At 40.3% G+C, this 15,223-nt stretch overlaps 1 pseudogene; it reads left to right on the top strand.

Annotated features, from left to right (window-relative positions):
* Positions 1-15,223, top strand: part of LOC126416929 (neural-cadherin-like) — a 183,179-nt pseudogene that overhangs the window by 79,029 nt on the left and 88,927 nt on the right.

The raw sequence follows: 15,223 nt of genomic DNA, 5'->3' as shown, positions 1-15,223 counted from the left end.
GGAATCACGGAAGATGACGGTCGAGTTCATCCTTGCTCTACGCACCTACATCACGCATTCACCGACAGCCCATGAGCGTTCAGTACTGACCTAAGAGCTCTGCTGCAATTTTAGTAGGCAATGAGAGCATTAAACCTAATCGTGCGGAGTTATTTGGTCAAATCTTATTCCAGTTGTTGTGAGTTGTCATAGCTGACATGGTGATGAGCGACAAATTCCATAACAGCAAGCGAGTGCCACAATTTGCAGGACGCACCCTTTCTTCAAGCAAAAAACGCTCGTACGCTCGTACTGCAATTGTCGCTTGGAACAGGCAGCAGTTCAATTTCTGTCGATGTTTTGACCTGTTCAAATAGCCATCGTTCTTGAATCTGACTGTAATCTTGCCATTCACATAGCCAGAAAGGTGAAACCAAGGTGCATCATTTGTGAAATACTACGGCGGTCAAGTTTCCCATTCACAATCTTTTTGAACAACCACTCGCAATACTAAACTTTCTTTTATTTCTCAGCTGAAGGTAATGTCTTAACAGATGAATCGTCGTAAGACTTCAAGTGTAAGGATATAAATACGGAATGCCAAGATGAATGCTCTAAGAATGAAGGAAAAAAAGACAGTACACAAGCAGTAATTATCAGAATACAGTAAAGTTCGGAAGAGGTGATGTACATGTACAAACAAACAAATGATAACAGTTTCAGAAAAACTGGATGATTTATTCAAGAAAAAGAGCTTTACAAATTCAACTATTCAGTAACGCGTTGATTCACCTCTGGTCTTTATGCAGACAGTTATTCGGCTTGGCGCTGAATGATGTCTTCCTGAGTGACATCATGCCAAATCCTGTCCATTTGGCGCGTTATGTGGTCAAAATTCCGACCTGGTTGGAGGGCCCTACCCATAATGCTGTAAAGGGTCTCAACTGGGGAGAGGTTCGGCGACCTTGCTGTCCAAGGAGGGATTTGGCAAGCACGAGGACTAGCAGTAGAAACTCTTGTGTGCGGACGGACATTATCTTTGTGAGGCTTCTGCAAACACGTCCGCAACCTGGAATCTCATTGAGTGTAGTAGAATTGTCTTCAGTGATGAATTCAGGTTCAAATTTCTGCCCGTTGATCAGTGAAGACGTGTGTGAAGACGTCCCGGACAGCTGCGGTGTACTATCTTGCACGTCGCCCGCCATCACCCCGACAACCAGGAGTTTAGGGTGCCATTTCATGTCATAGCAGGAACGCTTTGGTTGTCATCCGCGTCACGGTTACATTACAGTGATTCGTCGACTCGACGATATTATATACCCCGTTTTGTTGTTTTGTTGCCCTACATAGCAAGCTATCCTGGGCCTACTTTCAGAAAAACAATTTCCGTATGCACACGGCGAAAGTTTATATGGTTTGTCTTCGTGCTTAGCAGACCGTACTTTCGCTACCAAGGTCTCTGCAGCTCTCCCAACTGAGAAAATTTGGAGCTTTATGGGCAGGGCCCTCCAACCAGTTTGGGTTTTTTACGATCTAACTCGCCCATTGGACAGAATGTCCCTCAGGAGAGCATCCAACAACTCTTGTCAGTCAGTGCCAAGACGAATGCTTGCATAAGAGCCAGACAGGGTCCAGTGCGTTACTGACTTGTTCAATTTGTGAAGCTCTTTCTCTTAAATAAATCTTCGATCATTTCTGAACTTCTGTCATTTGTTTGTCTGTACATGTGCATCACATTTATCGATTTCCGCATAATTTTGCGCAGGCAACCCGAATTTCTTAGCGCTAACAGTAATTTTTTGCAAAATTTTTGCAACGGCTTCCCGAGTTATCGAACTGAAGGTTTACGGTTACACTTAAAATTAGAGACATCGCCAACGAACCACAATTTTCTGATCAGCTTTCGAACTCTTCAGTTTCGAGGAAAACAGGATTTCGAAAATTATTGAGGGCCGACTGCGGATGTGGCGAGATATGCCACCGCCAATACTGCCGGTACAGAGGAAGTGCAAAGATAGACAAAAAAAGAAAAACCAGTAGAAAATGCGATTTAAGAAGTAACCAGCGGAGTTACATGAGTTCTTCACCCCTCGAGTTCCTATTCACCCCTCGAGTTCCTATCTTCTGCCTATAGGAAGAAATCTTACCCTTGGCCCGCGACTTTAAACACACTCAGTTCTCATAATGTCATACCTACAGTGTCATTCCGCCCAAGTAGCATCATAAAGAAATGACTACTACCAAACAGATGTCTAACCAATACTTAGACATTGGTAGAAACTGAACAATAGAAGACTAGAGATCCCTGTAGTGGTAGAGTAATTATAAGTAATTACCTGTAGTGTAGAAACAATAGTTGCAGAAATGTAGCCCGCATCTCGTGGTCGTGCGGTAGCGTTCTCGCTTCCCACGCCCGGGTTCCCGGGTTCGATTCCCGGCGGGGTCAGGGATTTTCTCTGCCTCGTGATGGCTGGGTGTTGTGTGCTGTCCTTAGCTTAGTTAGGTTTAAGTAGTTCTAAGTTCTAGGGGACTTATGACCACAGCAGTTGAGTCCCATAGTGCTCAGAGCCATTTGAACCATTTTTTGCAGAAATGTAAATATGAAATTAGGACCCACTAATGTATTTAGGTAGTGGGCTAACATATATAATTACAATAATTTGATAAATTTTTTTTTGAAAAAGAGGCAGATGTCTATTACAAATATGGTTTATTTGACAACAGTGAGGTCGATACCACAGCTGCCTCCTGATCCAATTGTGATTATATGGTTCTCTCATGACTAACGGTTGTAATCAATCATTTGTTTTTATTTTGTTTATTTTTCAGTAGCCAGTAACTACTCGTAAATAACAAGATGGTTTGAAACTTGGCTCTGGAGTAAAGGAAGAGGATTTTGAAGTGATACAGGAAATAGGAAAACATTAATGAAGTGCAGAGAAGATGTCGGACAGAGTTTGATACTGCGCCACCGTCATGTGTCACAATAACGAAATTACGCCACAGATTCGAGAGGCAAGGAAATGTGCGTGATCTGAAGAAGGAACCATGTAGCAGGGAGAAATCAATAGCGGACGAATGAGGGATGAAATGTGGGCGCACGTAGTGATACAAGCTTTCACATGGTCCCCAAAGAAGTCCATACGGCAAGATGCGCGTGATCATGGGCATTTTAGAGGAAGCAAAGTGGAAACCCTACATTCCCAGGTTGCCTTAACTATGAGCGAGGACGATCCGTATATGCGCCTCGAAGTTCATGAGTGGAATTGCGATAGTGAACAGTTTGCTCTGACGAGGCTACGTTTGAACTGAATGGAACCTTCAGTCGCCATAAGTGTGTCTACTGGTTAAGGGATAATCCCCGTGTTACGGAAGAACGAGCTGTTAACCTTCCTGGATTATCAGTGAGACTTGTTATGTCTGTCAGAGGACTTAAGAGGGCCATTACGTTTTGAAGGACCAGTGGCAAGTGTAAAATACCTTGCCATATTGCAGGAACAAATTTCACCCTCTGTTCACAACCTGTACCGACATAAAGATTTCTTGTTTCAAAAAGACAGTGCACCGTCACGTTACCATCGTGACGTGCGGCAGTTCCTGGATGAATCACTTACTAAGAGGTGGATGAGATTACGAGAAAGTGGTGAATTTCTACCCAAATCTCATGACCTAACTTTGTTGGTTTTTTTTTTATGCAGAACACTGAACAAAATCGTTTACACCACAAAGCCACGTACACTGAATGACATGAGAGAGGAGATTGAGACAACCTGTGAATCCATTCCAATGGCCGGCCGAAGTGGCCGACCGGTTCTGAGCACTACAGTCTGGAACCGCGCTACCGCTACGGTCGCAGGTTCGAATCCTGCATCGGGCATCGATGTGTGTGATGTCCTTAGGTTAGTTAGGTTTAAGCAGTTCTAAGTTCTAGGGGACTGATGACCTCCGAAGTTTAAGTCCCATTGTGCTCAGAGCCATTTGAACCATTCCAATGGCAACCGTGGGACATGTGTATCGATCTGTGGAAAAAAATATATAAATTAAAAAAAAGCTCTTTCGTCGTATAGAGCAGTTACTAAAGGAAAAGGTCCCAGGTTCCTGTCCCAGTCCAGCACACAACTTTAATCTGCCAGGAAGTTTTAAGTGACCGGAAACTCAAAATTCATTCCGCAAATCTCTTTATTACACGTCATACTAAAACCAGTGTACAGTCGATACCATAAAAAATGAGATATAGATATCGTTTTACTTAGTTTTCTCTGATAGCTTTAATAGCTTGTAATTTATTATAATGATATGTGTAATATGTTGTCTGTAATATATTTCATCAGTCTTGCTCACTTAGGTACTATTTTTTCAAAAATGATTAATTTTTGTTCACTGTACTTAAAAAATTTGCTAAATGAACCTAGAAAAATTGCAGAACCGCAATTCTGTGAGAATTCTTAAACGAAACACTACAGATGTGAGCTTCAGCTATACACGCGCTATCATTCACAGAATACGACATACTTTACTTGGAGGAACTCTTAGATCGACGGCAAGACACAGCATACAGCCGCAACAAACAAATACTTAATCTGCGACAATGAAACATACCGGTGACGTGTTCGGAAAATCAAACAGGGGGAAGGGTAGGGAAGGGAGAACAATCAAATAACGTGTTGCTTCCGAAACGGGGCGGCTTTTATCTTGGACGTACTGTATCTGGTGCGATTAAAGATGGGACATGAAGATTATAATCTGGTCAAGTTAAACAAGAGGATAAACACAAATAAAATATCATAAGGAAGAGTGGTGGTTCCTTAGCGACTTTGTAGAGCTTGTAAGATGCTTTCAGTGTTTAGTAATGTATGTTCACGGTCCAGTCACATTAATGAGGCAGCCGTCTATGTTCGACGCCAGTGTGCAATAACCACTTATAGGCGGCAACATTGGCAATGGACGATTAGCGTGTCGTGGGGTGAGAGGTGGGGAGGGGGGGGGGGTTCGGGAGCGACGTGGGGAACAGTACAGCCGTTGTCGTAATGTGGAAACGAAGCGATTTATCTGACGACCAAAAGGGCATGATCACTGGCTTCCGGGCCAAAGGTGGCAGCATTTACAAAACAGAGCGTTATATGGTCTGAGGAATGTTTTCGTGGCAGTGCCTGAGTGACCTTGTCATTCTAGAAGGCGCAGTGGATCAACACAAGTACACATCTAACCTTAGGGACCATGTCCACCCCTACATGCTGTTTTGTTTTTCCTCGGCACGATGGCATCTACCAAGAGGACAATGTGTCACATAGCCCGCAGTATATGTGCCTGGTTCGAAGAGCACCAGGATGAATTTACGGTATTTCTCTGTCCACCAAATACCCCGAATTTAAAACCAATCGAGAATCTGAGGGACCACCTTGATCAGGCTGTACACGCCATGGATATTCACAATCAGCAGAGAAGTCTAGCGCCGCTGCCCAAGGCGCTGTAGTTGCCATGGCTCAACATGCCCTTCAGTACCTTCCAGAACCTCATTGACTCTCTTCTAGCACGTCTCGCGGCGGTCCGTGGTGCAAAAAATGGTTATCTGTATTCTGGCAGCATCTCACGTTAATGTAACTGGACAGAGTATTTACTGTGTGCTAAGTGGCAAAGTACTACTGCATATTCAATTTCTTCATATTTTTGTCTGATTTGCAGAATGAGAATGATACGACGGAACAACACCACACGACCTATTCGTGGGTTTCTGTCAAACTCAGGGATATCAACGACAACGCCCCAGTATTTGACCATTCCAGCACTGAGGTTACGGTGCCAGAGGACACAGCAATTGGAAAAGTAATTGCGGCATTTGAAGCAAAAGACGCAGACCAGGATGGAAAGAGCGGCGTAACTTACTCCATAGATCACACCTCCAACAGTGGAAGGCACTTCCACGTAAACCGTTTCGGACAGGTGCTTGTCCAGAGAGAACTGGACAGGGAAGAGACTGCTAGGCACACGGTGAGTAACAAATCAGGTTCTAACGACAAATCGAACAGCTCCCATGAGTAAATGGATTAGAGATAATTGCTGTGTTGGAGAGAGATCGCTTTCATCTTCTGCACTTCACGGATTAGGCACTCTTGTCCGTTGGCAACTTCACAGTTGACTAGCGGATCGTGAGTCGTCCTCGATCCCTTCTTCCCACGGCCATCTAATCAAACGCCACCTCGGAAACTTGTTTTGTGTGTATTGATTTTACGTTTAATTATTTCCTAATACTTCATTTCGTATTTTCTCCGTCCTCTTTACATCTTTTAACAATGCCTGGAAATCTCATTTCTGTCGATTGTATTTTACTGTCTTGCGTTCGAGTCGGCAGCCAGGCTTCGATGCCATAACGCAATGTCAGTAAAACCATTACTTTATGAAATTTCATTTTCGTTTCTTTCTTAACGTTATTTTCAAAAGTTGCTTGACTGCTTCCACAAACAGGCTGAAATTTTCTTTTTGCGCAGTGTTCTTGTAATTCCAAAAATTCATGTTCGAGCCAAGATATTTAAAATTCGATACTTGTATTAATATGTTGTTTTCTAGCACGATCTTTGATCAGACTGGATCTAAAAGTAATACTTTTCATTTTTTCGACTGAAATTTTGGTATTGTGAGATTTTTACACAGATTATTTAAAAGATAACATTGCTGTAGGTGTGTCCCCTTCACTTGAATCTACCTGATTGTCTGCAAATACGGGGTTAGTGCATAAGTTCGTACCGTTTTCCCATTAGATTAGTAAAAACAACAAAGGCACGTAACAGAGACTTTAGTCATCAATAATATATTCTCCTGCTCTATTTACAATAATATGCCGACGCCGGAGTAACTTTTCGATTCCGTGATAGTAGAAATCACGTGCTTTTGAGGCGAAGAACTCCTAGAACCATGTTCGGAGCACATTTTCATCCGGAAAAAAAGTTGCTCGAAGCTCATTCGATACGGAGAGAAAAAGGTGAAAATCTGAGGGCACAGGATCAGGTAAAAATAAGTGGGTGCGGGATGACTAGCAAACGCAACAGAACGCGAGCGGGCGTTATCATGAAGTGGCACCACTACACCCACATTTCCTGGTCGTTGTTCTTGGATTACATCTGCAAGACGTCTCAGTTGTTGACAATTAATGTCGCCAGTGATGGTTAAACCTCGGGGAAGCAATTCGCAGTACATCAAACTGCTACTGTTCTACCAGATTCAAAACTTTATATTTTGTGGATGCGCGCAGGTTCTTGTACAGGCAGTTGATGCTTTGTTGGAGTCAACCATTTCCATATTTTTCTTATATTAGCATAAAGACAGCATTTAGAATGATAGAGGAGAGGAATGATCGGTGTTGATCACGAGCCAGTTAATGACGAGCTAGCAGAAATGCACCTATGGCCAGCTGCTGATTTTTGCGACTTTGGCTTACAGCATGCGGTACCGATACACCAATTTTTAAACCGTACCCATTGCATGCAAATGTCACACGATGATGACATGATCATACTTCATCCCATTTTCCAGTTCTCGAGTACACTGACGTGAATAATTGTGGATTAATGCGATTAAAACATTTTCATCAAGCCCCGAAGGTTTTCGTGGACGTGTATAGTTGCTAATGTCAAAACGATCCTCCTTAAAACAAGAAAACCACTTTCCTGCCGTGCTCTTTCCAGTGGCATATCCCCACACACGGCCCAAATGTTTCTAACAGCCTCCGCTACTATCATCCCTCTTCTTAATTCAAACAGGAGACTCTCGGAAACGTTCCGATTGCTCCACTTGGCACTCCATGTTCTAGTGTCCACAGCTCTATTCAGTAACTCCAAGTGACACAGTGACAATGTGTAAACTCAGATAGCAACAGTGAACTATAAATAAAAAATGACAGTCGATAAATAAACCCATAGCAACCGGAATACCAACATGCAAAACAAAAACGCTATGAACTTTTTCACTAAGCTAATAGAAGATTGTTTCAACCGACATATTTGATAATTTAATTCGTGGATCTACCAGCAATTTCCATTTCTTTTCAATGTCGTCAGTAAGTATATTAAAAAAGAGTGGAGGAAAAGCTTTTCTAAGTCCTGTATTTGCTAAAATCTGTTAACTTCTTTTAATTTCTGTGATAATAAAAGTAATATTTCTATACTGACTTTTTATTACGTGCAGTGGATAGCCCGCATTTCCTTATATTTGCCACAATTTCGTTCAGTTTATCTTGTCAAACGCTTTAACAAAATCTATAAAAGCGAGATCAGTTCTCAAAATCTTTTCTCTTCTTTGTTCTACTTTTTGTTTAATGGTGAAGGCATTCATGCACGATTTTCCTTTCCTAAATTCGTTTTCCTCTTCTCCTAGCAGACTATTCGTAAGAGTATTTAATCCATTTTTTATTACTTTAGTATAAATTTTATATCCTGTATTTATGAGATTAATGGAGCACGTATTTATTTATTTATTTATTTATTCATTCATTTATTGCTGTTACAAACTAAATCTATAGTCTCCGTACGTAATGCTAGGTGTAGAGTAGGACAGCGGCCTTTTATATTTTACAAACGAACCCTAGCTAGCGCTACTGATGGATGACCTTCTTTTATCGTTTTAAAATAGGACATTCGTTATTGTTAAAACGACTGCGACTCAGAAACTGGTCAACGGCTTTAAAAAAAAAAATACAAGAAGAGTTTACAGCAGTCCCGAATCTAGGTTTCAATTCTAGTGAGGGAGAGGGGGAGGGGGAGGGGGAGGAATCAAGTTTGTAACTGTTCCGCCACCCCCTTTTCCTTTTCCAAATATAACTTCCCTTCTTCCTTAATTTTAACAAGACACAGCTGCCTATTAATTAAAAAATATTATTATTATTAGTACTACTATTGCAGCTCAGGTACATATAACATCTGTAATGCATTTGTCCAAAAACTTGAGAAGTGCAATTTGTTTAAGAACGATAATAAAAATTGTTATAACAATAATAACGTACAAAGGAATGGAGCAGAAAATTGATGATCTGTTCGATAGCGATCAGTTTGGCTTAGGAAAGGTAAAGGCAACAGAGAGGCAGCAGTCGACTTAGGAAAAGCGTTCGACAAGATGTTCCAAATTCGGAGACAAATAGGCTTACGGTATAGAGATGTAAGGGTAATATACCATGTGTACAAGAATTAACAGTAAATATAAGAATAAGAAGACCAAGAATAAAGTGCGCCTACTGTTTAGTTTGTCCAGTGAAGAAGCAACCACGGAAATAAACGACAGGGATAAGTAATAGAGATATGAAGGTACAGAGATATAAGCATAATCTACACCTAAAAAAGCTGATGTCCTCAATGACCGACTCATCATCGTCCTGCCAAACCTGCTAAGAACAGAAGCCTGAAATTTGGTGAGGGTATTGATTTTATACGTAGGTGTCGTTTAAGAAAGGACTTTTCTAAAATTCCATCCATAAGGGGGTGAAGTAGGCCATGAAACGTGTTTTGAAAATGTGTCGCTATTAAGGCAATTTTTAAGCTAGAGCTACGAAAATTGGTAATTTGATTTCTCAGTCAGAAATGAAGGAACGCTTGTTTCAGCGTTTTTGGAAATTCAACTACTAAGGGGGTAAAACAGTGAGTCAAATATTTTTGAAAATAACTCACTATTAAAGTACTACTAAATTATTTTTAAAACTCCAGCTGTGAAAATATATACTTGACTTCTCAATTGAAAAGAAACAAATACATTAATGTTTATGAAAATTCAACATTTAAGGCGGTCAAAAAGCGGATGAAAATTTGTATTAAAATATCTCATTATGAAACCATTTTTAAAGCTAAATCTAAGAAAATTTGTAAAGTAAAATTGTGTTTCACTGTTTTTGGAAATTCAATCCCTATGGTGGCAAAAAGGGGATGAATGTTTTTATGCAAATATTTCATTATGCAAGCATGTTTGAAGCTAAATCTATAAAAAATTTGCATTTGGCTTCTCTGTACGAAAGAAAAAATGTATATGTTTCACTGTTTGTGGAAATTCACCCCTAAGGGGGTGAAATAGAGAGTGAAAAGTTTTTGGAAAATATTTCATTTTGAAAGCATTTTTAAGCAAAATCTGTGAAAATTGGTTTTTAGCTTCTCGGTTAGAAAAGTAAAAAAATATGTCTCACTATTTTCGGAAATTGGACCTCTAAGGGGGTGAAATAGGGGATGGAAATTTTTTAGAAAATATTTCTTTATATTAAAAAAATATGCTAGATCTATGAAAAGTGGTAATCCATTTCTGTAATAAATATAAAGAAATATGTGTAATGGGATGAAAGTTTCTATCAAAATATCAACACAAGTAAGCATAAGGCATGATTATCAAGAAGTTAGGCCTCTAGAAAGTATATTCGGAAAAGACCATGGTTCTATGGTCTTAATTAGCGTGAAGATTTATAAGTTATTACAAGTTGTGAACAAATAAAAATTCGATTAAAGAAAAACAACAACAAATTCTGTGCAGACCAATGGTCTACTCCGAACGAAGCAGCGGCGTTAAGCTAGTACACAATACGTACAAGAACCAAGAACGAAAATAAAAAGACCAGAAAGAAGTTCACTACTGTTAAGTATGTACATCAAAAAAGCAATCATGGAAATAAATGAACTGTGATTAAAATTCAGGATCAAACCATATCAATAATAGAATTCGCTTATGACATTGCTGTCCTCGGTGAAAGCGAGGAAGAATTACATGACCTGTTAAATGGAATGAGTAGTAGATTATTGATAAACTTGATACGAAAATTGGGGACCACAAAGTAAGGGAAGTGAAGGTATTCTGCTTCCTTGGAAGCAAGGAGAATATAAAAAGCAGACAGTTACAGGCGATGACAGCTTTCGTAGCGAAAAGATGTCTACTATAGTTGAGATGGCGTAAGAAGATCACTGACGTCTCACAAAATAAAGGAATGGGACGACAAACTTTCACAGCTTCACAACGTATACGGAGTCAAATCAAAGTGTTTAGTGATCGTTGTATTTCACTTAGCTCTAAGAATGTGAACGCAGGTCTGAAGACTACAGTCACGAGAGCATTTGAATACGGCAGTGGGGAGGCAATGCTTTACCTTTCTGTAGTTTCCACATACGAGTTAGAAACTACGAATCTTAGTGAAGCATTTTCTCCTTCTGATTGCCTTCTCTCAATTTCCTGTACTTTATCAGTTCCACCTGTGGATTCAAGGACTGAGTCAGATTTGTTGTTGGAAGCAGGTATGGTGAGCACATGAATGGGCGCCTTTTGCTGCCTTGAATGTTCTGTGTAGCCAGCCAGGCCGCAAACTAATCCACGCGAGTAAAAAGTATCCTATGTTAAACGAATCTTGCAATTCTTTCCAATATCTTGCAATGTTTAAGACTCTTAGTTCTGAAATTACCGAATGTAAGGTGATCATATTTCTGGGAATCGAAGCTGGGACCAATATTATAACTGCTCACCGCTCGGAGTGCAACAATGCTCTGTAATTGTACATTATTAAAGGGTACGGCAAAATGAATACTAGGCACCAAATGAAATTGTAATAAATGTAATATAAAATGAAGGCACTTTCCTAGTTACTGTATGATTGTAATACACTCGTATCTTAAAAGTTAGTAAACAGAACAAAACACTTACTGATGTCACTACACAAAGCTTATAACACTCATTGCCAGCTGTCAATGCCCCCAAACTTCTGTGATTAATGAATTTCATGCTGCAAATGTTTACTTCCTTTTAAATTTAAGAAGTCATGGAATTCCAAACACGCATTATTATGAATGCATAACTGTTTTCAAAGTAAATAAGTTATATAATGTATGTAAGTTTGTTCGCCTAAATTTGATTTAATTGAAAACAGAGCTATATCACATTGTTTATGACAGTGGATTATGAATACATTACTTACCTCTGCAGAAATTCAGAACTGAAAATGAACTGCCGTGTGAGTATTGTGGAGTTGGTTACGTTCTAACGAAACGAAATAACTAATCTTTCTACAATACTCACACTAACAAAATACATACGAAATCATTTGGGTTACCACTAAGCAAATGCAGTTCAGTAATACCAACTTCTGCGAAAATATGAATGCATCATCACGAAGGCCTTGTGACCACATGTCATATTACGGCTCGTCATGGTATTTTAGATGGGATTTATGTCTTTTTGGCTCACAATGGATTCTCGATAAATCCGCATTTTTTCGTGTTAGGACGTCAGACGCTGTTACGAGAGTCGGCGTAGCGGGGGCTTTATTGTAACGGTTTTTATGGAAATAAAGTGGTGAAGGTTAATAAGTCGGTGTTCATGTTTTTATGTAACTCATGGGCCCAATGCTTACATGATCTGCACAAATATCAAGGGAGACCCTAAGCCGAGGACAAAATCCATAGCGCTTTATAATATATCTACATCTACGTGGATACTCTGCAAATCACATTTAATTGCCTGGCAGACGGTTCATCGAACGATTTTCACAATTTTCTATTATTACAACCTCGTATAGCGTGCGGGAAGAACGAAAATCTATATCTTTCCGTACGAGCACTGATTTCACTATTTTAACTTGGTGATCGTTTCTCCCTATGTAGGTCGGCGTCAACAAAATATTTTCATATTCGGAGGAGAGAGTTGGTGATTGGAATTTCGTGAGAAGATTATTCCGCAGCGGAAAACGCCTTTGCTTTAATGATGTCCATCCCTAATCCTGCATCATTTCAGTGACCCCTATTTCGCGGTAATACAAAACGTACTACTCCGTCAGTCCTATCTGGTAACGATCCCGCAACGCGCAGCAGTATTCTAAAAGACGACGGACAAGCGTAGTATAGGCGATCTCCTTAGAGATCTGTTACATTTCCTAAGTGTCCTGCCAATAAAACGCAGTCTTTGGTTAACCTTCCCCACAAAATGTTCCGTCTGTTCCTTCCAACTTAAGTTGCTCACAATTGTAATTCCTAGGTATTTTGTTGAATTTACGGTCTTTAGACTTGACTGATTTATCGTGTAACTGAAATTTAACGGATTCCTTTTACAGCTCATGTGGATGGCCTGAAACTTTTCATTATTTACGGTCTATTGCTAATTTTCACACCATACATATATCTTTTCTGAATCGTTTTGCAAGTTCTTTTGATCTTCTGATGACTACTTGTCGATAAACGACAGCGTCATCTGCAAAAAACCTAAGACGGCTGTTCAGATTGTCTCCCAAATCGTTTATATAGACAAGGAACAGCAAAAGGCCTATAATGCCACCTTTGGGAACGCCAGAAATCACTTCTGTTTTACTCGATGACTTTCCGTCAGTTACTATGAACTGTGACGTCTCTGAGAGGAAATCACGAATCCAGTCACATAACTGAGACGATATTCCATAGGCACGCAATTTCACTGCAAGCCGCTTATGTGGTACAGTATCAAAAGCCTTCCGGAAATCTAGAAATACGGAATCGATCTGAAATCCCTTGTCAGTAGCACCCAACACTTCATGCGAATAAAGAGCTAGTTGTGTTTCACAAGAACGATGTTTTCTAAATCGATGTTGACTGTTCGTCAGTAGGCCGTCATCTTCGAGGTAATTCATAAAGCCCGAACTCAATATATGTTCCAAAATCCTGATGCATATTGACGTTAATGATATGGGCCTGTAATTTAGTGGATTATTCCTACTACCTTTCTTGAATATTGGTGTGACCTGTGCAACTTTCCAGTCTTTGGATACGGATCTTTCGTCGAGCGAACAGTGGTATACGATTGATAAGTATGGAGCTATTGCAACAGCGTACTGTGAAAGGAACCTAATTGGTATACAGGCTGGACCAAAAGACTTGCTTTTATTAAGTGATTTAAGTTGTTTCACTACTCCGAGGATACCTGTTTCTACGTTACTCATGTTGGCAGCTGTTCTTGATTCGAAATCTGGGAATATTTACTTCGTCTTCTTTTGTGAAGGCGTTTCCGAAGGCTGTAACTCAACAGGTTGAAGTGGGACCGCGCAAATTAGAACGCGACGCTATGGTGACGCGAAACGCGCCTACGCCAGGTCGCGCGGCGTTGTGGTTGCGGCACAGTATCTCGCGCCGTGCGAACACTGTGGGGGTGGAGGAGAGGGAAGGGGGGGAGGGGGTAGGTAGTTCTGCCATATGATCCCTCAGGCAAGCCTCATATGGGCTGTGGTACTGTTGGCCGTTCGAAAAATATTGCCTAATAATTGAACTTTATTGTCCTTAAATAGTGTTTCGTTTTTCGCCATTTAAGCTCTCGATCTGTTTTCATTACTTCATTATATTTTTCTGTTATTTATGCGTGTATATGTTCGCTGTTTTGTTTCGTTATTTTTTTTATCAAGATAAATGCGCAATTCAGTGACTCATGAGCCATTAGCCACTGGGATTATATCTTCTGCCTTCATAATGTCTTCAAATTGCAAGAAGGGACAGACAGTTCATCGCAAGGCTAGTGAAATGGGAAGTAATATTATAAAAGTCATATGATCACAAAGCACGGCTGGAAATTTAAATACACAGTGAAACAAGGTGCTGCCTTTGCTGGCATTTCTGTACGATCCGTTATAAAAATTCGAAAAGAGGAAGTTCCATAGATGTATTAGTTTCCTTTGTGCTCCTGCTACAAGGCGTCCAAGATCCGAAGTATATGAGTTTCACTGTGATTACTTTGATATGACGTAATAAAAGACTTTACACTACATGTGTCCAGACATCATGTTCTCACAGTAATTTAGAACCAGTCGAGAAACCCAACTGAATGACAACGTTTTAACTGACGCATAGTGAAAAACAAGCATATCAATGGTTGCATACAGGGTATCATCATCGATAAACTGATTACACAACAGGCTAGACCAATGAAGCATACAGTGGGTATTCGGAAAATATGAGTGTCCTGGAAGTGTTTGGGGCTATGTTATATTTAATTTACTGAAATGTATAGCTGACGAGGCAGGAGTCAGGCTTGCATTCATGACAATGTTTTTTCAAACGGCGTGAACTCTTTCCCAACAGGCCATACCTGACTAGCTTCCGGATTCCTGTCGCACCCATTATCCTCAGCTGCTGACAGTGCACTAATTGTTTACTTTTCTGAATAATACCTATTCTATTCTCGAATCACGCGCTGTCAGTTTGGCAAACCGTAGATGAGTAACCAGCGTCTGGCATGTGCACGTCATTCCGCCTGACGGAGTCATTATTTTAATATTGCTCAGATG

Source organism: Schistocerca serialis, chromosome 8 (assembly GCF_023864345.2).
Source record: "Schistocerca serialis cubense isolate TAMUIC-IGC-003099 chromosome 8, iqSchSeri2.2, whole genome shotgun sequence".
Taxonomy (NCBI): Eukaryota; Metazoa; Arthropoda; class Insecta; order Orthoptera; family Acrididae; genus Schistocerca; species Schistocerca serialis.
Note: the sequence above shows the minus strand (reverse complement) of the source record. Positions and strands in the feature narration are given on the sequence as shown.